A 23241-nucleotide genomic window follows, 5' to 3' on the forward strand; every position below is an offset into this window, starting at 1 on the left:
ACCAGCCACCTGCCCAATGCCAGGGCACTCACTGTATGTAGGTCATATGAAAAAAAAAATCAGTTTGTCCTTGGAATAAAACAAAATGGAAAAAGCCATCTGACACAGACTTCTGGATGTTTGGTCTCTCTCTTAGAAAGGGTGGGGCTGTAGTTCTTTAGTCTTCCTCTTTCTCCTTCTTCCTCTTCTCCTCATCCTTTTTTCTTCTTCTCCCCCTCCTCATCCTTCTTCCTTTCCTCCTCCTCCTCTTATTCTTTTTCCTCCTCCTCTTCCTCTTCTTGGTCCCATTTGGGGTTTTCTTGGCAAAAATTCTTGAGTGGTTTTACTATTTCCTTCTCCAGCTCGTTTGACATATGAGGAAACTGAGGCCCATAGGGTTAAGTAACTTGCCCAGAGTCACACAGGTAGTGTCTGAGGCTAGACTTGAATTCAGGAAGATGAGTCTTCCTGACTCCAGGCCTGGCACTCTATCCACTGAGCCACCTCGCTGCCCAGGGGAGTCATGGAGTCAGACATGACTGAAATGACTGAATGACAGCAATGCTAGTACCACAGTTTTGCTGTTTACTGCTTTGTAGTATAGTGTGAGATCTGGGACTGCCAGGCCCCCGTTCCACTGTTTTTGAGTTCCAAAAGACTAGAGTTTTACAACCCTAGTCTCTCTAAGGAGAGGCCAGACATTGGGAAGTCTGTGTCAGGTGGGACAGAAGAGATACACAAGATGCAGAAGCAGTATAATAAAGAAGCCATGGCTGGTACCAACTACTGGGAAAAGGACTCATTATCTGAAAAAAAAAATGGGAAAATTAGAAAGTCAGCTGGAGAAATTAGATTCAGAAAAATAACTCCCACCATACACCCCAATAAACTCCAAATGGAAAATGTGGTCTAGATATATAAAGTCATCCTGCTTTTCAAGTTAGCAGAGAAAGGTAAGAGATACACTTTACAATGATGGATTGGTCAAGACTTCTCAATGAAGCCAGGGATAGAACTTATCATAAGAGATAAAATGGACCATTTTAATTACATAAAATTGAAAACTTTAAAATTGAAAAATGTGAAAGCACAAATAAAATGGTTAAAATTAGAAGGGAAAATGTTAGCTGAGGGGAAAATCTCTATACCAACTTTCTCTCATAAATATCTAATAACCAAGATATATAAGGAATTGATACAAATATGAATACATTTACATATATAATTATATATATATATATATATATATGTGTGTGTGTGTGTGAACAAGAGTCTTCCCCAACAGGTAAATCATCAAATGAAATGAACAAGTAGTTTTAAGAAAAAGAAATGCTAAGCCTAGTCCTCAATCCATCCAAAAGAGGTCTACACCAGAGACTATCAGTAAACAAGCACTAATGCTAAGGAAATCAGAAATGTTTCCAACATTCCCTTCCCATGGCCAACCTAATTTGTTAAAGGAAGGGTTTTTTTTCCTAAATCAGTTTTATCAAATTATTGCTGCATGCAATAATTTACGGGTGAGGAAATTGAGGCAAACAGGGTGAAGTGGTTTGTCCTGGTTCATAAAGCAAGGAAGTGTCTGGGGTCAAAACTGAACTCAGGAAGATGAGTCTTTTTTACTTTGAGCTTGGCACTCTATCCTGTGCCACCTAGCTGCCCTTTCAGGAATTATAAGGTCTGAAATGGACATTACCATGAAATGGAAATCACCTCTAAATTTAGCTCTGCTATCCTATGCTAGAGATACATACAGCTTATTGCTAGGACCATATTAGAAAGTCTTTCTAGAGCTCTGGTTCTGTGAGTCATAGCCTTCAAATCCCATATATCATGATATAGAAACATATATCTTCCATAGCATTGTTCCAACCAAAATCATTTCATAACAATATTGTTACTAGATAATTAATAAATCATGCCTTAAGGTGGAGAAGTCCCATTGAAGAGGCAGCTATAAGTATTTATATAGCACCTACTAAGCATTTTGGTTTTCAAATATTATCTCATTTGATCCTCCTAACAACCCTGAAACTTGGGTGCTATTTTTTGTAAAATGGGGATTTCATTTTCTAGTTGAGGAAATTTAGAAGCATCGAGGTTAGATGATTTGCCTGTGGTCACACATCTAATAAGTGTTTGAGGCAAGATTTGAATTCACATCTTCCTGATTTCAAGTCCAGCATTCTATCCATTGCACTACCAGCTGCCTTGAGGTGGCAGAGTAGTAGATAGGGTCCTAAAGTTGGAAATAGGAAATCTTGAATTCAAAATCTGATTAGACTCTAGCTATGTGACCTTGAGCAAGTCACTTCACCCTGTTTGCCTCAGTTTCCACATTTGTAAAATGAGTTAGAGAAGGAAATAGCAAGCCATTCTAGTACCTTTGTCAAGAAAATCCCAAAGAGAGTCATAAAGAATTGGACACAACTGAAAAATGACTGAATAACAAACTCAACTTCTATGCCCCCAGTATCTTCCCAGTCAACCCTCATGCTTGGGCATACCAACCCAACCATTCCCTCTTCATCCTACAAGGCTTTATCCTACTATGACAACAACCTGATTCAACAAATATTTGTTAAATTCATACTATGTGCAAAGAGCTCTAATAAGCATTGAAAACAAAAATTAAAGGAAAGATAATTCTTACCTGCAAAGAACCATCATACTACTGAGAGTAGGAGAGAAAAATATAACATGAAAACAGATAAGTATGTATAGGATAATTTGAAGAGTAATAAGAGATCACAAATAACGAGGGCTATCAGGAAAGGTTTTCCCATAGGAAGTGACATATAAATTCAGACTTAAAGGAAGCTAGGAATTCTAAAATACAGGGGTAGGGATAGAATGAATTCTAAAACTGCATACCTTTTAACCCAACAATACCATTACTAGGTTTATTTCCTAAGGTGATCAGAGAAAAGGGAAAAGAACCTGTATGTTCTAAAATATTTATAGGAGCAATCTTTGTGGTGGCAAAGAACCAAAAATTGGAGAGATGCCCATCATTAGGGAATGGTTAAGCAAGTCGGGGCATTTGATTGTTTGGAATACTACTGAGCCAGAATTTTATTTATATAGATTTTTATCTAGCATGTCCCTTCTAAGTGGCATTCCAGCTTTTACTTGTAGTGAAAATAAAACTGTTCTTCTCAAAATAGTTCATCAGTTTGGATTCATTAGGAAGATTTGTCTAACTTCAAGTCTAAATTGGTTCGTGATTAATCAAAGGTACCCAAAACCTATGGACCTCTCAGAGATCTATGAAGTTCACGTCCAAGAGGGTATGCCATTCCACAACTCTTTCCCTTCTCTAGAACTTCCATAATCCATGCCTGGACTCCCTATTTGTTTTGGCCAGACTTCTCACATTAGTCAGTAACTAGCATCTCCCTGTCTAGGACCTCATATAGTAAACCAATTTCACCTGAATAAAATCTGAACCACACCTAAAAAAATACCCTGACCTTCAAGGAGCTTCTCTGGTTTACAGGTGATTGTGACCCAGGTACCTCTTTGCACCTAAAAATAGTTATGTCAAGTCTGAGGACAAGTATCTTCAAAGGTTTCCTCCTCACTTCATTTCTTCCTCATTTCTTCAGTGGTCTGAAGACTAGATTAACCAGAGGTCCTAAAGACTGACCTAAGTGTAGCCTTCTTTCATTGTTCCTGAATAAGTATGTGGCCTTAGGCAAGTCACATAACCTCTCTTAACCTTAGTTTCCTCATCTGCAAAATGGCAATAATAATAACAGAACTAACGCAGTGAGGATCAAATGAGATGACAGGGAAAGAGTTTTGCAAACCTAAAGCACTCTAAAAATACCACGATTAATAGTCATGTTTCTTTGTTCCCTATTCCTCTACCCCTGGACTTTATTTCAGTTTCTAAGCCACTCCTTGTGTAAATTGAAGTATGCTAAAAATGAAGGTGTATTTCCCTCTCTATATCCCTTTCAAAAGATTTGGATATTACCTCTCTGCACCTGTGTCCCATTGAGGGCATCCTCCCTTTGCCCATGATATTTCAAAGGTCATTAAGAATGATTCAGCTGTTCTTTTGATTATTGTAATTTACTTGGGGCATAGGAGCTATGAGAGAGCAACCTAGCACCACCCTACCATGTCTCTGCTTCTCCAGACTATTGTTCTCACACTGAAGATCATTCTTTGAAGTGAAGGCAGAAATGAAATAAATTGGATAGTTCTTTCTCTCAGTCTTCTGTTAACATTGTTGCCATAATTCCAAACTGCTGTGCTGGCTCCTATTTGATGCCCTGAATTTTTGTCGACTACTCATTTTCTCTTTTGTCTTGGGTGGGAGAAGACAAGATAAGGGCTTGAAGTGAATGAAAAGGAGATTGAAAAGTTAATTGGGAAAGTTTGGGACTTGTAAAGAAAGTCAGACATTGTACCCAGGGAAGAAACAAAGAAAAACTGGATGAGAGAAGGGCTTAATAAGAAGGAACAGCAAGGACCTGACTTGAAGGACTCAAGAAGAAGTAAAAGGAAGAAAGGTAGGTGGCCAAAGAAATAAAACAAAATGTTAGTGACAAAGAAAAGCAACGTGTGGCAATTGTGTAATCAAAGGAAGCTGGAGGTGGTTGTTTAGTGATGATATAAGGTGGCAAAGGTCTGAATTAATATGGTGCTTGAGAGAACCAGTGTAAATAAGTACAAACTATTCAAAAGGAGGCTGAGAATCTTGGTTTATATGGGAAGCAGGTGAACATGTTGTAGTGGATTGAATTGTATGAGCTATATTCAGATTTCTGTTCAGCCAGGTGCTGTTATTGTGTACAATGCTCTTCTGGTTCTGCTCACTTCACTTTATATCAGTTCATATAAGTCTTCCCAGATTTTTCTGAAACCATCTTATTCATTATTTCTTAATATCACAATAGTATCCCATTACAATTACATATCACATTTTTTCAGTCATTCCCCAATTGATGGACAATTCCTCAGTTTCTAATTCTTTGCTACCACCAAAAGGGTTGCAATAAATATTTTTGTACAAATTGGTCCTCTCCTCTTTTTTTTTATTTCTTTGGGATCCAGACCAAATTGTGGTATTGCTGGATTAAAGGATGTGCACATTGTTAGAACCCTTTGGGCATAGTTCCAAATTGATTTCCAGAATGGATCCAACCACAACTCCAACAATGGTGTATTAGTATCCCAATTTTTCCAAATCCCCTCCAATATTTATCATTTCCTTTTGTGTCATATTGTTGAATCTGGATTTGAACTCAGGAAGATGAGTCTTCCTGACTCATTCTGTAACTTCATCTACTGTGCTCCCTAGTTGCCATTTCTTTTTTTTTTAATTTTTATTTAATTAGATGATTTAGAATATTTTTCCATGGTCGCAAGACTCATAGTCTTTCCTTCCCCTCCCCTCAACCCCCTTCCCATATCTGATGCACAATTCCACTGGATTTAACATGTGTCATTGATCAAGACCTATTTCCATATTATTATTTGCACTAGGGTGATCTTTTAGAATCTACATCCCCAGTCATATCCCTATCGACCCCTGTGGTCAAGCAGTTATTTTTCTTCTGTGTTTCTATTCCCACAGTTTTTTTCTCTGGATGTGGATAGTGTTCTTTCTCATATGTCCCTCAGAAATGTCTTGGATCATTGCAGTGCTGCTAGTAGAGAAATTCATTACATTTGATTGTACCACAGTGTATCAGTCTCTGTGTACATTGTTCTCCTGGTTCTGCTCCTCTCACTCTGCATCAATTCCTAGCGGTTGTTCCAGTTCACATGGAATTCCTCTGATTCATTATTACTTTGAGCACAATAGTATTCCATCACCAGCAGATAGTACAATTTGTTCAGCCATCCCCCAGTTGGAGGGCATCCCCTCATTTTCCAGTTTTTTTGCCACCACAAAGAGCACAGCTATGAATATTCTTGTACATGTCTTTTTCCTCATTATCTCTTTGTTGTACAAACCCACCAGTGCTAAGGCAGGATCAAAGGGCAGATATTCTTTTGTCGCCCTTTGGGCATAGTTCCAAATTGCCCTCCAGAATGGCTGGATCAATTCACAACTCCACCACCAATGCATTAATGTCCCAACTTTGCCACATCCCCTTCAACATTCATTACTTTCCTTTGCTATCATGTTAGCCAATCTGCTAGGTGTGCGGTGATACCTCAGAGTTGTTTTAATTTGTATTTCTCCGATTATAAGAGATTTGGAATAATTTTTCATATGCTTATTAATAGTTTTTATTTCTTTATCTGAAAATTGCCTATTCATGTCCCTTGCCCATTTATCAACTCTGGGAAATGGCTTGATTTTTTTTGTACAATTGATTTAGCTCCTCATAAATTTGAGTGATTAGACCTTTGTCAGAGGTTTTTGTTATAAAGATTGTTTCCCAATTTGTTGTTTCCCTTCTAATTTTGCTTGCACTGGTTTTGTTTGTACAAAACCTTTTTAATTTAATGTAATTAAAATTATTTGTTTTGCATTTTGTAATTTTTTCTAACTCTTGCTTGGTCTTAAAATCTTTCCTTTCCCAAAGATCTGACATGTATACTATTGTATTTACCTAATTTACTTATAGTGTCCTTCTTTATATTCAAGTCATTCACCCATTATGAGTTTATCTTGGTGTAGGCTGTGAGGTGTTGATCCAAACCTAATATCTCCCACACTGTTTTCCAATTTTCTCAGCAGTTTTATCAAATAGTGGATTTTGGTCCCAAAAGCTGGGATCTTTGGGCTTATCATTGACTATATTGCTGAAATCATTTACCTAGTTGCCCTTTCTTACTTTTATTTTCTGCTATCCACCCCCCTTAAAAAAATACTGAAAGAAAAAATCTAGATACCTCATGTACTAGAGTTGTAATCTAGATCAGAATTCTGACTCTGCAATTAATTTACTCTCTACCTGTGTGACCTTAAGTCACTTCACCTCCCTGAACCTCAATTTCCTTCTCTATAGAATCAGGCAATTAGACAGGAAGACTTCTATTAGCCTCTCCCTCTTGAAATACCCTATTTGCAAACAGTTTATAAACCTATGGAAAAGTTTTCTATTCAAAGAAACAGAAACAAAACAAAACAAAATCTCCTTTAGTCAACCATGAGTGCCAAAGATTTGATAACCCAAGAGTCACCTCCAACCCCTAATAGGAAAAGAAGAGGATTCCTTTGATTGAGATCCTTCCTGCCTGAGTTGACACTAAATTGGCATCTCTTGACTAGTGGGTCCTCATGCAGTTCCCAGTGATGGCCAGCTGGGGGCTCTAGAGGACGATCTCTAAGTAAGCTTTGCAGCTCAAGCCTATTGGCTGGGTCTTCACCATTTTTTGGCAACCTCCACCAGCAGAGGAAGGGGAAGATGGACAAGAAAGATTAATTTAAGTGTTCTCTGATTTTTTTTTTTGGCATAGTATCTGCTGACAAGGCAAAGGGAAGGAAAGAGTTTTAAGTGCTCTCCATGGCTGTCAGGAGTTACAGCTCATCTGTAGCATGTAACAACTCTATTATTCCTGCTAGTTCCAAAGATTTACCCCAGAGCAGGGGGTCTCCTGCCTTGCTCCAATACTTTGTCCAATCTATAACCATGAACATCCATGTTATAAATTCCAACTGAAGGAATTCCAGGAATAAATTCCAAAAGCTGGAAGGAAACAGATTATTGAGTCTAGGGGGGTTTAATCTTCATTTCTGTTATGCATCCTTTTAGCAGCTTGATGAAGAGGGAAAATGGGAAGGGGACAAAACATTTATTAAGTGCCTATCATGTGCCAGGAGGTAAATTAGGGGAGATGTCTCCCCAAGCATGTGAAGACTTCCCCCAATTATAATGGGTGGATGAGAACAGTTTGTTCCAACAGTCCTGAAATCAGCTGAAACAGGCTCTGTGGTGTGCCTAGAATTTGGTCCAACATCCAAGATGCTAACGGTCATCCACTGCATCCCAGGCCATCCCCAGTTGTCCTGACTTTTGTCTTGCCACTGGACTTGTATGACTCTGGACAAGAGAGTGAGGCTGAGGACTGTGCAACTCTGCTTCACTTAAATCTCAAGTTAAGACATTACCTCATGATGTCATTTGGTCCTTGTCAAAAGTGAAAGATGAACAACTTTGTACCACTCGCTATGTTAAGTGCTTCACAGATATAATTTCATTTGATGAGGTGAAAACTGTGGACCCTTTCTCAGAATAATGGTTTTAACTCTTCAAAATAAAACCTATAAGATTACAAAGAAAAAAATTATGTTGAAATAAAGGTGTCAATTATTTCCCACTCAATTTCATGGATGCCCTCAATTCATCCCATAGACCCCAAATTAAGAATTCTTGATCTCGTCCACCTCCTTCATTTTACCTTAAGGAAAGGAGAGCCTAGAGGGAAGAAAGTAATTTATAATGCATAGTCAATAAGTAGAGCCAGGAAGCTAGGTGGTGCAATGGTCAGAATGCTGAGCCTGGAGTCAGGGAGATCCAAATTCAAATTTGGCCTCTGACCCTTACTAGTGTGTGACCGTGGGCAAGCCATTTAACCCTATTGGCCTCAATTTCCTATAAAACAAACTGAAGAAGGAAATGTCAAATCACTCCAGTATCTTTGTCCAAGAAAATGCTAACTGGGATCACAAAGAGTTGGACATGATTGAACAAAAATAGTAAAGCCAAATCCATTGTTCTTTATATCACATGAAGTCACCCATCATCCAGTATCCTATCATACCATACCTTCATGATCTTCCTCCTTCTGACCCTCTGGATGGTTTGCCTCCACTGCTCCAAATTTTCCTCCACTTAAGCAAGTAGGTGTTATTGCAGGCTCAAGTCTGAGGTGTTAAAAGACCTGGTATAGATCCTCTGGTTATAGAAAGACACTGAAAAAAGAGTCCCACAGAATGAGGAGGTCTGGATACGTGGGAATCTCCACTGCTAGACTGTGTTCACATGAGATTTCTGAAGTGCTTGACTGGACTGTTCCCTTCCCTCAGGTCTTCTGCTGCCTCAGCTAGTAAGAAGCTTTGCTGGCATGTGTGCCCTCAGGCTGCAACTAATCTGTCAATTTGGAGTAAAGAGAGAGAGAAAAGTATCCTAACATCAAATGAATTTCTCTTTTCATCCCTAATGGTTGCTCCAGATACAAAGTGAACTCAATAACAAGTCTGAATTAAAAGAACAGGGATTTAATCACCTGTAAAATGCATACAGCAATAGCAATATTTTTCTTTTTAAAAATTTCTATTTATTTAGAATATTTTTCCATGGTTATATGATTCATGATCTTTCCCTCCCCTCTTCTCTTCCCCCCACTTCCTGGAGCTGACAAGCAATTCCACTGGATTATACTGTATCATTATTCAAAGCCTATTTCCGTGTTATTCATATTTGCAGCAAAGTGATCTTTTAACATTAAAACCCCAATCATAAACTCAGCAGACTATGTGATCAATCATATGTTTTTCTTCTACGTTTCTGCTCCCACAGTTCTTTCTCTGGATATGGATAGTGTTCTTTCTCATAAGTTCCTCTGGATTGTCCTGGGTCATTGCATTGCTGCTAGTAGAAAAGTCTATTACATTCAATTGTGCCATAATGTATCAGTCTCTGTGTACAATGTTCTCCTGGTTCTGCTCCTTTCACTCTGCATCAATTCCTGGAGGTCTTTCCAGTTCACCTGGAATTCCTCCATTTCATTATTTCTTTCAGCACAGTAGTATCCCGTCACCATCAGATACCAGAATTTATTGAGCCATTCCCCAGTCAATGGATACCCCCTCATTTTCCAATTTTTTGCCACTATACAAAGTGCAACTGTAAATATTTTTGTACAAGTCTTTTTTCTTTATTATCTCTTTGAGGTACAATCCCAGCAATTATGGCTGGATCAAAGGGCAGTCTTTTAGTGCTCTTTGGGCATAATTCAAAATTGTCCTCCAGAATGGTTGGATCAAGTCACAACTCTACCAGCAGTCTATTAGTATCCCATTTTTGCCACATCTCCTCCAACATTTATAACTTTCCTTTGCTGACATATTGACCAGTTTGCTTGGTTTGAGGAGGTACCTCAGAGTTGTTTTTATTTTCATTTCTCTAAACAAGAGGGATTTAGAACACTTTTTCATGTGCTTATTGATAGTTTTGACTTCTGCATCTGAAAACTGCCTATTAATATTCCTTGCCCATTTGTCAATTGGGGAATGGCTTGGTTTCTTAAATTTTGACTTAGTTTCTTTTATATTTGGGAAATTATCCTTTGTCAGAGATTTTTGTTATAAAAATTTTCCCAGTTTGAGCAATAGCAATATTAATAACAATAATAATTTATGTTGCACCTGCTCTTTATTATTCAGTCATTTCAGTCCTGTATGATTTTTCAGGACCCCATTTGGGTTTTCCTTGATGGAGAATACTGGAACAATCTGCCATTTTCTTCTCCAGCTCATTTTACAGATGAGGGAACTGAGGCAAATAGGGTTAAGTGGTTTGGCTTGGGTCACACAGCTAGTAAGCACCTGGGGATAGGAGCCTCGCTGACTCCAGACCCAGCATTCTATCCACTGAGCCCCATTGTTCTGCCATATTTCTCCTACAGTGCCCCTGTCTCTCAAATGGAGTCCCAAAAAAGTTGTCCAAGTTCAAAGTACTCTGTGAGGATATATCTCCTCAAAAATCTTAGCCATTGAAACCTCAATGTTGTGTATGCTTTTACTAGTCAGCCAGAGGATACATTTAGCTCAAAGTAATTTAATGAAATAGCATTGTAGGAAAAGTAGCAATAGAACATTTCTCCCTAAACCTGGGACACACTATCCTATGCTCCCCCATCAGTGGAAAGAGTGAAAACTTGGGAACATATTTGGACAAGGCACATGAAAAATGTCGGAATCTCATAGAGCAAGGACATACCAGGGGCAACAATAAGGAATGTGTGTGGAGAGGAAATTCCTGCCTCCATTGCTACAGATCCATCTACTTTGTATAGTGAGGTTTCTTTTCTTCCGCTGGTTTTGCTGGTTATCTTGGCTGCCAGGTGGGGTTTCGCTGGACAAGTGCTCACGGATAGACATGGCTTGGCTGGATGTGTAGTTGGAGAGCTTTTTCTGTTTCCAGCATTAGCAGACTTCTTCAACTGGGCTTCTTCTTTCTGCCCTAGAAGAGGGGAAATCATCCTGAGCCCATTCTCTTGACTCAGAGCTCAGAAACTTCAGCTTTTGCTCCCTTAGGGAGATGGGCCTGTCTTGTGTTGTTAATGAGTTAGGTGGTGTTACAAAGCTAGTGTTTTCAACTTTTTGTTATGAGGGAAGGAGATGCTTTCCAGCTAGGGAAAGGAGAGAGATAGTTTTAAAGGATCTGATAAGGGGGAAGCTGGGTGGCTCAGTGGATTGAGAGCCAGTTTTGGAGTAGAAAGTACCAAGGTTCAAATGTGACCTAAGATACTTTCTGGCTATGTGAACCAATCTTTACTATTCTTCTTTGGCTTTGGAACCAATACTTGTATGAACTCCAAGACAGAAGATAAGGGTTTAAAAAATGGTGAGGCTTCTCTAAGAAATCTCATCATAAAATGCTCTAAAAAAGAACACTGGATTTAGGGTGAGAGGCAATGAGAGAGCCTAGCTTTAAATCTTGGCTTTGCTTCTTACCACTTCTGTGACCATGAGCAAATCACTTAACTTCTCTGGGACTCAGTGTCTCTCTCTGTAAAATAAGAGAGTTCCACTAGAGAGCCTCTAAAGTACTTCCCAGTTCTAAATGCACAATCCTGCGATAAATACTACCAAGACGACAGCTCTGATCACTCATAAAACCAATGCTGGTCTGTGGAACAAGCATTAGACTCCTTTTCTTGACTAAATTATTAACTGCAGCACACACCTTAAGTCTCCCAGCTACTCTGGGAGATCTGGCACTTCCTTCATTCATCTCCCCTGTCAGGAGCTACAATGGCTCATAAATCCAGGCTGACTCTCTCTTCTACATTTCCTTAAAGTCTCAGTTCCGGTAGGATTTCCTGTGGCCCACTAGTCTATCTATTTTGGTACCATGCCACATTTATGGCTTTGTTTGTGGAGAAAGAAGAACCAATTTCCACAATTCAAGTGGTAAAGAAATAAGAAATAAAAATAAGCTGAAACCTTTATGCATATCATGTCTTTTAACCAATAAAGACTAGCTTCCTTAAAATCAACATTCAAATGAATGCCTAAAACTCTCATTTTCTCATCATATACATAGGTAGTCGGATCAGATACCACAGAGACATCCATTCTGACTGCACTGATAAATTCCAAGCCAGCTGGTTCCCAAATGACTGGCAATGCTGTCATTCTTTGCTTCAGAATCCATAGCTTTAAATAAGCTTCATATTGCACAAATTCTTTCATTTCAAATGATAAAGAGGTTTTTTTAAAAAAAACTCATTACATTCAGTTTTATAATCAATAATTCCATCTTGCATTAGGCAACTTTTGAAACTGCAATTGTACTCACTGTGGTGTAGAAGAAAGGATGCTGGACCTAGAGGCAGAGACTCTGGGTGCCCTTCCTGGAACTGAATGACTCTTAGCAAGTCACCCCCCTCCTCTCTAGGCCTCAGTTTCCTTATTTGTAAAATGAGGGAGTTGTACTAGATGAACTCTCAGACATCTCCAAATTCATGGTCCTATGAATTGAATGTGTACATATATATCTTATATGCTAAGCGGGCTTTTTTCTCTTTTGCTTTCTGCATTCTTAGATTTACTTCTTTAGTCTTCCTCCATGACCTTCTCTTTGGCCATTGTTTTTCTTTCTTTACAACGCCTTGTGTTGGGTCACCATTCAAGACAGCTAAATAACTCAATGGTTAACTCTTCTGACAGATTCTACCCAGGGCATTACTCATCTTGAATGAATAGAAAACATTGATTTTAGCCGTTTCCCATTATTCTCCTCTATTGCCATGCAGTACATACAGGATGAGACAAGCTGGGTACCCAAAAAAGAGCGCACATATTATTTTTATCTCTGTTTTAATCAGCCACATGACCATAGAATAGAAGAGGCCATGCAGTACCCCATAGGGAATAAGTCACAAAAAGCCATGGCATTTGTAAGTGATTCCAATACGACAATGAAATTCCACACAGGACAAATGTTAATCACTTCAGCTTTTAAAGGTACAAAGTCTATTCAGATATATAGACTTAGATACATACACATATATATATATATATATATATATATATATATATATATACACACACACACACACACACACACACACACACACACACACGCACATATATATATATATGCAGGGATTGGAAGGAAATATCATTGAGAACTTAGGCAAAATCTTAGCAAATGCATGAGTTTTTATAAAGCAGATTCATTACTGGTACTTTGTTATTTCTATGGATCTGTGATCTTATAAATACAGATACTCCCCCCTAACAGTGAGAAATAGCATCCTTGCCTCCTTATCCTGTGTAGTTCTTGTCTGCGTCTCCTATCCCTCTATGTGGTCTTCCCAACATTATGAAGGCTTTCTTCTAGATCTCTTGATATCAGGAGTGCATGTTGTCAATAAAATCCATCAGTTCTCTATATCGTGGGCTCACTTCCTTTTCTGCTCTTGCATTTCTCATATGTTATTTTTCACAACTTTCCTGTTGAGTCATTTTTCACTGGTTACAGGTTGTAGTCTTCTTACTCCTGACATGTCTCCTCATTTCCATTTGTACTTTGGTGGTCTGCTACCAGGGATACCATGAAATTCCATTATTTGCAGCTATATGACATCATTGAAAGAATAAACAATTAAAATGATAGGGATTAAAAAGAACATCAATGAAACATCAAAAAGATATGCGGGGGAGGGGGGGGGCATCTTGATGATTCAGTAGATTGAGAACCAGGCCTGGAGATAGGAGGGTCTGGATTCAAATCTGCCTTCAGACCCTTCCTAGTTGTGTGACCTTGGGGAAGTCATTTAAACCCAGTTGCCTAGCCCTTACTGTTCTTCAGCCTTAAGTCTGATACTTGTGTCAATTCTAAAACAGAAGATGAGGGTTGTTGGGGGGTTTTTAATAACCAGAAAAGATGTTCAGAAGGGGACCCAGACAATCAGGGCATGCTAGTACTACCATGCTAAATTTGATGTATACTTAAAAGTCTATACAAGGTTGGTTCATGGCTTCAAATGTAACCCTTTTATCTATGGAGATGTTCATGTTTCATGATTGTCAATTTACTCATTTTTAACTTAGAATAAAAAATTAAAAATGAGGCTTTAACTCTTTGTTCTTATGTTCATTTTGGTTAGCAGAACAAAAGTTAAAAGAAAACTCTAATACTGGGCTATAATTCCTTTCTTTAGGAGGAAGCTTGGGTTGACTTAAATACAATTTCTTAAATTCCTACTTTTTTCCTTCATACCTAATTCTTAACTCAAGCCATACTCTATCCACAGTTTCTGTCGGAGAGATATTGTTTTCAAATCTTTTGTTTTCAAAGAACAACACTAATATCATAGGGTGAGGTCTCAACTTGTTCATGAATTGGATTTAAGTGAGGCAGACTTGTACAAGTCATCAGCCTCACTCTCGATTCCAGAGTTATTGAAGTTCAGTGGCAAGACAGAAGTCAGGAAGACTGGTGATGGCTTGGGATACAGTGGCTGACTTTGGCATCTCTATGTGCTCAGCCTTCTTCATAGCTCCTGGAACAAATTGTTCTCATCTACCCATTCTGCTGAGGGAAGTCTTCAAATGCCTAGGCTAGATATTTCCTAACTCACCAGTAATTTTGAGACCTGCTGGTTTCTCTCAAACCTGGTTTAGCCTTCTTGTTGAGATGATTTACATTACATTTACATACATGAGATGATTACAGAGGTGTGGCCAGTGGCATGCTACAGCTTCTTGGAACCACAGGGGAGAGGATGACAGGGAGAATCCAAAGGTGGAAGAGAAACCCTAAAAAGGACTGAGCAAGACCTCACAGCAAAGGTACTAGTACTCTCAGCATACTCCAAGAGATATTTCTGATGGGCCAGCTCTAGTGGGTGACCGTCCAACTATCCAATATTATATTCTGAAGTGTAGGCACCCTTTATCAACCCTTGATCTTTCCTATATGAATAATCAGACCACAAACTTCTTTTGAAAGATGATAAATGTCATTTGATATATTCTGCAGTATTCCAGCATAAAGTCATCCACAAGCAGGAGCAACTGGAAGAACTCCCCCATCTATAAGAAATCCTTGTTTGATCTGAACTCTGTGCTGGACACAGAAACTATTTCTTTAAATACGTTTCTATCTCCTATACTTTGCCCTTCATCACAGTGATTTGTGAATTACTTCAACTAATTTTAATAAATAATAGCTAATATTTCCATAGCACTTTAACTTGGACAAAGTTCTGTGTAATTGGAAATCTTGTGCCTTTTAACTACATTTCCCATTAACCCACTGAATTCTTGTCATTACATGCTGATGTAGACAGGAGATAAATTGGGCAGTCTTTCCTTCCTGGGTTGAAACATTGGAGGAGCAAGTTGTTTGAACAGATAGATTAGCCATGGGCACGTGGTTTTATTTCATTACCTTTTTATTTTATTACTCCTAGTGATTATTAATAAATCTTATAAAATATAATATTTGAAGTTATTGTACATTAATTTTAATTTTACAGTTATTTACATTTATTATTTAATTTGATCTTTTCAACATCCTTATGAGGTAAATATTATTAATATCTTACAGATGAGGAAACTAAAGTTGGGAAATTATGCAGCTATTAAGTACCTGAGGCAGGATTTCAAACATGGGTCTTCCTAGTGTCAAGCCCAGTTTTCTACTCCCTGTACCACCTAGCAAAATTATTAAACATCTACCATGTGCTAGGTACTCTAGGATAAACATCAAGGAAAATGTAACTTTTTTTCTCCTTGTAGAGCTTACAATCTAGTAGAGGACATAAAACTTAATCTTATTTCATGATAACTTTATGTTTATATATATATATGCTTATATATAGGAAATAGAAATGTTTATATCAGAGAAAGTTCTTTCATTCTTTTTATTTTTTGTTTTCTCCCCCAATTATGTATGAAAACAATGTTTAATATTCACTTTTTTTACTTCTGATTTCCAAATCAGAGAGGAAATGTTCTTGAATAAAGAGGTCAAGAAAGTCTTTATTGGGGAGCTAGCTAGCATTTGAGTTGTGCTTTAAGACAAAAATGGAAAAGATGAAGTAAAAAGAGATAACTTCCCAAGTCCTGGAAACAGCTTAAGGAACGGCACAGAACCAGAAAGGAAAGAAGGAAATAACAAGTACTAGTCACCTGTGCCAGCACAGTCCCTTTATAAATATTATTTCACTTGATCTTCATAGCAACCTTGCAAGGGAGGTGCTTTTATAATCCCCATTTTATACTTGAGGAAACTGAGGCAAACAGAGGCTAAGTGACTTGCCCAGGGTCACATGGCTAGTAAGTGCCTGAGGCTAGACTTGAATTCAGATCTTCCTAGCTCCAGACTCAGTGTTCTATCTACTATGTCTCAAGATGAAACCAGAGGATGTGTTCTGGGGCATTGAGAGTTGTCTCATTTGGCTAAAGCACAGAGTGAACTTAAATTAGTAATGTGATATAAGGCTAGAAGGTGGGGTGATGCCCTGTGGTGGATTGTCTTAAATACTAGGCAAAGGTGCTTGGCATTGATTTGGCATGCTTTAAAGAGCCACATTAAAGATTTTTGAGCAGAGGAGTGGCAAGGCTAGACTGATACATAGAGACAGATTATTGGGACAGTTGTAAGAAGGATGGTGAGGAAGGGGGAAAAGTGGAGGTGGGAAAAATCTGCAGGGTATCATTATAGTAGAGCAGATGGATGGTAATGGACAACCTGCACTAGTGGGGCAACTGGATGGCTCAGTGGATGGAATGCCAGACCTGGAGCCAAGAAGAATCATCTTTCCAAGTTTAAGGGTGTGACCATCAAATCACTTAACCCTGTTTGCTTCAGTTTTTTCATCTGTAAAATGAGCTGGGGAAGGACAGGACAAACCACTCCTGGATCTTCACCAAGAAAATGGCAAATGGGGGGTCCAACAAAGAGTTGGGCACAACAGAAAAAACGATTGAACAACTATTGTTCCATTTTACCCCTTGAGCTACTTGCCAAATGAACAACATGGTAACAAAGAATTAAAGCCATAAGTAACTTAGAGACAGTAATTACTATTGATAAAAACAAATTTCTTTTGATAGAACAGTACTTTGGGTAATGAAAATGGAGCATATTTGAAAAAACTCAAGAGAATGCAAATTCCACAGAAACACAAATTATTTCCTGCTGTGGATCAGAGGGGGTGAAGGTTAGTGGCCTAATAAATCTCCCTGCTAAATTAAAGTAGCATCAAAGATAGGACCAAAATGTAACATGTGCTAGGAAAGTAGATTAGATGAATTTACATGTACAGCATATTTTATTTCTCTAAATCAAACTGACGGCCTGAATAAAAGATTTTACTGGAAAGCAGCCAGGAATACCTCCCTCACAACCTAGCCTCTGAGGGAGAGTCAATAAATAAAGTGAATTTTCATTTCTCCAAGAAGTTGTTTATCTAGAGTGCATGCATTACTCCAAACCCTCATTACCATGTCCAGATAAATAATGCCTGTAATTTTTGTGATTTAAAGTTGGCAATGTTTTTGCTTGTTTCAGAAATAAAGGATTTTGAAGATATGTTTAAATTCACCTTCCTTATTGCCTTGCCCTTATACATTTTCTCCTTCCTAATTCTTTCACACATAGTCGAGTGGGGAAAGTTCTAGAATTAGAATGGAAGGGTTTGGATTTGAATTTTTCTAAGGAAAATGAGCTGCTGTGACCGTGAGCAAGTCATTTCATGTTTCAGAACTTCCATTTGCTTCATTTGTAAAATGAAGGAGCCAGACCTTTCTCCCAGTGTTGTGGTGGGGTTCCAACAAGAAAATAAATTTAAAATGTTTGAAAAAGTTAAAAGCATCCTGTACCATTTTCTGTGTGTCAGACCACTTTGGCGATTCTGGTGAAGCGTAAGGATCTCTTCTCAGAATATTTATTTAATTCATAGCATTGTCAGGAATTATGTTATGTCAAGAGCAGGTTGTACACAATAACAACAATAATGTACAAGGATCAACTGTGAATGACTTAACTATTCTTTTTTTTTTTTTAATAAAACCCTTACCCTTCCATCCTGGAATCAACACTGTGTATTGGTTCCAAGGCAGAAAAGTGATAAGGGCTAGGCAATGGGGGTTAAGTGATTTGTCCAGGGTCACAATGGGAAGGGTCTGAGGCCAGATTTGAACCTAGGACCTCCCATCTCTAAGCCTGGCTCTCAATCCATTGAGCTACTCAGATGCCCCTTTAACTATTCTTAACAATGCAAAGACCCAGAACAACTGCTAGGAACTCATGCTGAAAAAGGCAATCCACTGCCACAGAAGGAACTGATGTCTGAATGCAGATTGAAGCCGTTCATTCTTCACTTCCTTTCCTTTGTGGATTTGTTCTAGAGTGTAAGTGTTGTGTCTTCTTTCAGAACAGGACAAACATGGAAATATGTATGATAACCCATGTAGAACCTATATATTTCCTGCTCTCTTGGGGAAGGGAAAGGGTTGGAATGGAAGGGAAGGGGAGAAATTTCAGCTGGAGGTTAATGAAAATGAAATTAGGTCTTTTTTCCCCATCTAAGTTCACTGTGCCCCCCAATCTATTCATATGCCCCCCAAGAACCCCAGGTTAAGAACCCTTGCCTTAGATAAATATTAACTATAACAACAATGATAATCACAGTATAATTATTACTTTTCAGCCAGTTAGATCTCAAGGTGTGCCCTTTATAAGGATCTTAAAGTGCCTCATTAAATCTCCCTCTTAATAAAGGTTTATATGTCTTAAGTACCTTGGGGACAAAAATTGCATAACTTAGATTCCCATCTCCTGCACAGCTTAGCACACACAGGGCCTTGCCCAAAGGAAGGGCTGCTCAGGAAATACTTGCTGAGGCAAAATTAATTGAATTGAGCTCAATCCAATTCCACAAGCAGCTACTTTATTAAGCAGCAGCTACCATATGCCAGGCACTGCCAGGCTAGGTTAGGAGGATTCAAAGACAAAACCCAGCATCCCAGCCTCAGGGAGGATACAGCAGGTGCATAAGATGTGTAAATACAAATCACATGCAATGGAATGCAAAGTAATTGGGGAGCATGGGGAACTAGCAAGGAAAAGAATCAGGAAAAGACCTGTTCTTGTAGGAGACGTACCTGACCTGAACCTTAAGGAGAGCAGGAGATTGGGAGGGGTAGAGCTAAGGAGGAGCTGAAGTCCAGGCAGCAGGATGCTATGAAAAGAATCCTTTCCCTAAGGTGATCAGGGAAAAGGGAAAAGAACCTATGTGTTCTAAAATATTGATCATGGCTCTCTCTTGTGCAAGCAAAGAACTGGAAACTGAGGGGATGCTCATCCATTTGGGAATGGCTAAGCACATGGCATATGACTGATGGAATATACTGTGCCAAAAGAAATGATGAACAGGTTAATTTAAAAAAATAGACCTGCCTGAAATTATAAAGAGTGAAACAAGCAGAACCAAGAGACCATTATATTGAAATATTGTTTGAAGAATGGCTTGTGCATGTCCACCTCCAGAGAGAACTGATAAAGAGGAACAAGCAAGATTTGGTTTTATATATATACATCTATTCTTTTATTAAATGATGCCTTCTCTAGTTCAGAGAGGGAAGAAGGAAAATACATAAAATGTTAATGTAATTAAAAAATTACATTTAATTTATTTTTAATTTAATTTAATGTAATTAAAATTTTAATTTAATGTAATTAAAAATTAAAAGAAAATCCCTTCCTTTCTCCAAAAGGAGATAGAATATATAGGTATGAGGAACACTGTAAGTCAATTCAGCTAAAATATAGAATGTATGAAGGGTTAGCTGTGAAATCAGCTAGAAAGAGAGGCTAGAGTTAGATTGTCAAAGATTTGAAATGCCAAAGAGAAGTTTGTTTCCCCCCAGGGAAATAGGTAACCTATAAAGTTCTTGAGAAGGCAGTCACAGAGTCCGATAATAGCATTAAGAATGTCAGTTCATCAGGTAGATGAACTGGAAAGGGAGACATTAGGGACAAGGAAACCATTTGGGGGGCGATGGCAATGTTTCTGTTTGATTTTAATTATTATTTGTTTGCTGGTTATGTTAAAGTTTGCAGGTATCTCCCTGTCTCCACACTCTAGAGAAGGCATCATTTCATACACACACACAAGATAGATCAACATATATATATATATATATATATATATATATATATATATATATATATATATATATATATATATATATATATACACACACACACCCTTGAAACTATGTTTTGCTTGTTTCTATTTATCAATTCTTTCTCTGGAGGTGGACTTTCAAAAGTTATTCTTGAAATGTTATTTCTGTAGCTGTATATAATGTTCTCTTGGTTCCAGCAATTACATTGTTAAAATAGGAGGCAAGCAGGTCCTGAACTAGGGAGAGAGCATTGAGAACAAAAAGAATAATTCAGAGAGAGTGTGGAGATGGTAAAGGATTTTTCAGGCATTCTGTTGGTCAGTTGTATCTGACCCTTCATAACCCCGTGGACCATAGCACGCAGGCAAAACCCAACTTCCATGGGATTTTCTTGGCCAAGATGCTGGAGTGGTTTGCCATTTCCTTCTCCAGGGGACTAAGGCAAAGAAAGATTAAATAACTTGCCCAGGGGGATATAGCTAGGAAGTATCTGAAGTTAGACCCGAGTTCAAATCTTTTCTCAAAGGCCCAGTGCTCGCTCCACTGTCTCAGGGACTCAGCAATATCATCAGCATCAGCATGATACCCCAGAAAGTTCAATTGTGTCTCCTGTGGGTCTGGATCATCTTGTTCATAAATTCCATTTTATTACTAAAGCAAATAAAATGGTTTGTCTAGCAACTCCCCCAACCCTTAAATGGGCTTTAGATATATCATGAGGTACCAATTTCCCAAGGTACCTAAAATCTTACTTTAAAGCATTATTCTTTGGGGAGGAGTCTTTTCAAGTCTTCAAAGTTCCCAGGAACAAATACCCTTGAGGAGAATAATAACATAGTATTTGAGCACGAATTCAGTGATCTGATGACTTTCCAAAGTGATGACAAGGCAGGGAAGGGGTGAAGCAAGCCCTTTAAGAACTGGGATGGACGCTTTATTTTCAAGTCAAGGAGGGACCCAGTGAGTATCCCTGGACAGTGTGAAATCCCTGTTTTCAGGAAAGTGAGTGAGCCTTGAAGTGAGTGAGAGATGGTTAAAGGAGAAGGAGGAGGGGTCCAGACACCAATTTCCCTCTTGGCATAATCTTGCCTCTGCTTTCTTTTTCTATTCAATTCTGGGTCCAGTTCATTCTCCATCTGCTGTGTCTGTCTAAGATATGTCTAAGATACTAATGGGCTCCTTCAGAGGACTGCTCATCTAGCTGAACAATAGACCATCTTCATCGATTTAATTTTTTCTCTCCTATGTGTACTATCAGCCAACAAGCAGGAGCATTGAGAATAGTTTTGTGTCGTTCCCCAAATAATCTTGATTTTGAAGTTTCTTGACTTCCCTCAAAATATTTAAAATTCTAAGTCATGACATTTTCTTCATCTTGAATCTGGTAAAGAAATAACCCCATCACTTAGCCCCTACCACCCTTCTGCCTTGGCACCAATACACAATATTGATTCTAAGATGGAAAGGAAGAGTTTAAAAAAAAAACACAGAATCCCAGGTAAGAAAAGGGCAAACAAGTCCTTGCAGCTAAAACCCAGGCTCAGTTTCCCTTGTTGTTTTCTCTATTTTTTTCTAGTACTTGTCTGTGCCCATGACTAATAATAGCAGCTAATGTTTACATAGCTTTACATAAGTCAGTGAGAGGCAGCATGTGGATAGAGAGGTAGCTGCAAAGCCAAGAAGACTCAAGTTCCAATCTGACCTCTGACAAGTCGGGATTCTACGACCTTAGCTAAGTCAGTTAACTCCTGTGTTCTAGACAATTCTCTCATTAAGAATTATAGGGAAGTTGCCACCCTAACATGTGGAGGGAATTTTCTCATCTGGAAGTCCTGTATACTAATGAATTTGCAAGACCAGTCCTTATCTTTATATATATTATCTCATTTGTTTCTCACAACAAGGCAAAAGGGAATAAACATTTATAAAAATGCCTGCTATGTACTAGGCATAGTAAAAATATTATTTCATTTATCTTCATGGCAAAAAAAAAAAGGTAGGTACTGTTAGCACATCCATTTTAGAGATGGGGAAACTCAGACTTAGAGAGGGTAAATGATTTACCCAAGGTGTCACAGCTATTAAGTGTCTAAGGAAGAATTTGAACTCAGATCTCTTCCTGACTGAAGGACCAGATCTCTATCCATTAGGCTAAGCTGCCTCTCACTGAATCTATCATATGAAACTGCCATATGATAGCCAGGAAATATGGGGAAATCTGGATACCCTACTAAGTAGACCAGAAAATTGTGGAGGCACAGATCAGGGTATCAAGGTGGCACAGTGAATAGAATGCCAATCCTGGGGTCAAGTCTGAACTCAGACACTAGCTGTGGGACCCTGATCAAGTCACTCTACCCTGTATACCTCAGTTTCTTGAGCTGTCAAATGAGCCAGAGTAGGAAATGGAAAACAATTCTAGTATCTTTGCCAGGAAAACCCCAAATGAGGGTCAAAACTGAAAGCAACTGAACAACACAAGACCAGCTAGAGAAAATAAAAAGAACCTGAGATGAGATTGGGTTTGGGGTTCGGTTAGGAGGGCTGCCCCACTCTGTGCCTCAGATGATTTCTTTACGTATCCATCTCTGCCCCTGTTTGAAATTACTCCTCAGTCTATAGTCACTCTGGGTAATATTTCTTCCATGGTCATTTTTCTGGCTGTCTAGTCACAAGACTATTTCCAAGTGCTGAATCTGGAGAAAATTGCTTTTTTACAAAGAGTAGAAAAGTATTCATTTGAGACGTACTTTATTCAAGTTACCTAAAAGTAGTCTATTTTCCAGAGCTTGTTGTATCAAGATGGCTCAGATTATGGAATCATAAAATTTTAGCACTAGAAGGGCCCTTAAAAAATCATCTAGTCCCAGAGCTGTAACAAGCAATTCCAATGCCAGAGGCAAGTTTTGCATATC

General features: G+C 38.5%; 2 long non-coding RNA genes across 2 annotated transcripts in view; one reads left to right on the plus strand and one right to left on the minus strand.

The window, feature by feature from the left end:
- Positions 1-542: 542 nt before the first annotated feature.
- On the minus strand, positions 543-11131 carry LOC103093535 (uncharacterized). The gene is made up of 4 exons (XR_001628426.2): positions 10893-11131; positions 8718-9041; positions 8060-8212; positions 543-785 (listed from the first exon to the last, which is right to left on the minus strand). It is a non-coding gene; the product is annotated as an uncharacterized LOC103093535 (long non-coding RNA).
- LOC107651471 (uncharacterized) overlaps positions 4061-23241 on the plus strand; it is a 148809-nt gene continuing 129628 nt past the window's right edge. The window contains exon 1 of the long non-coding RNA XR_001628428.2: positions 4061-4502. This is a non-coding gene — a long non-coding RNA (uncharacterized LOC107651471). The remainder of the gene's footprint in view (positions 4503-23241) is intronic.

The sequence above is a fragment of the Monodelphis domestica genome, chromosome 2, assembly GCF_027887165.1.
Source record: "Monodelphis domestica isolate mMonDom1 chromosome 2, mMonDom1.pri, whole genome shotgun sequence".
In the NCBI taxonomy this organism is placed as follows: domain Eukaryota; kingdom Metazoa; phylum Chordata; class Mammalia; order Didelphimorphia; family Didelphidae; genus Monodelphis; species Monodelphis domestica.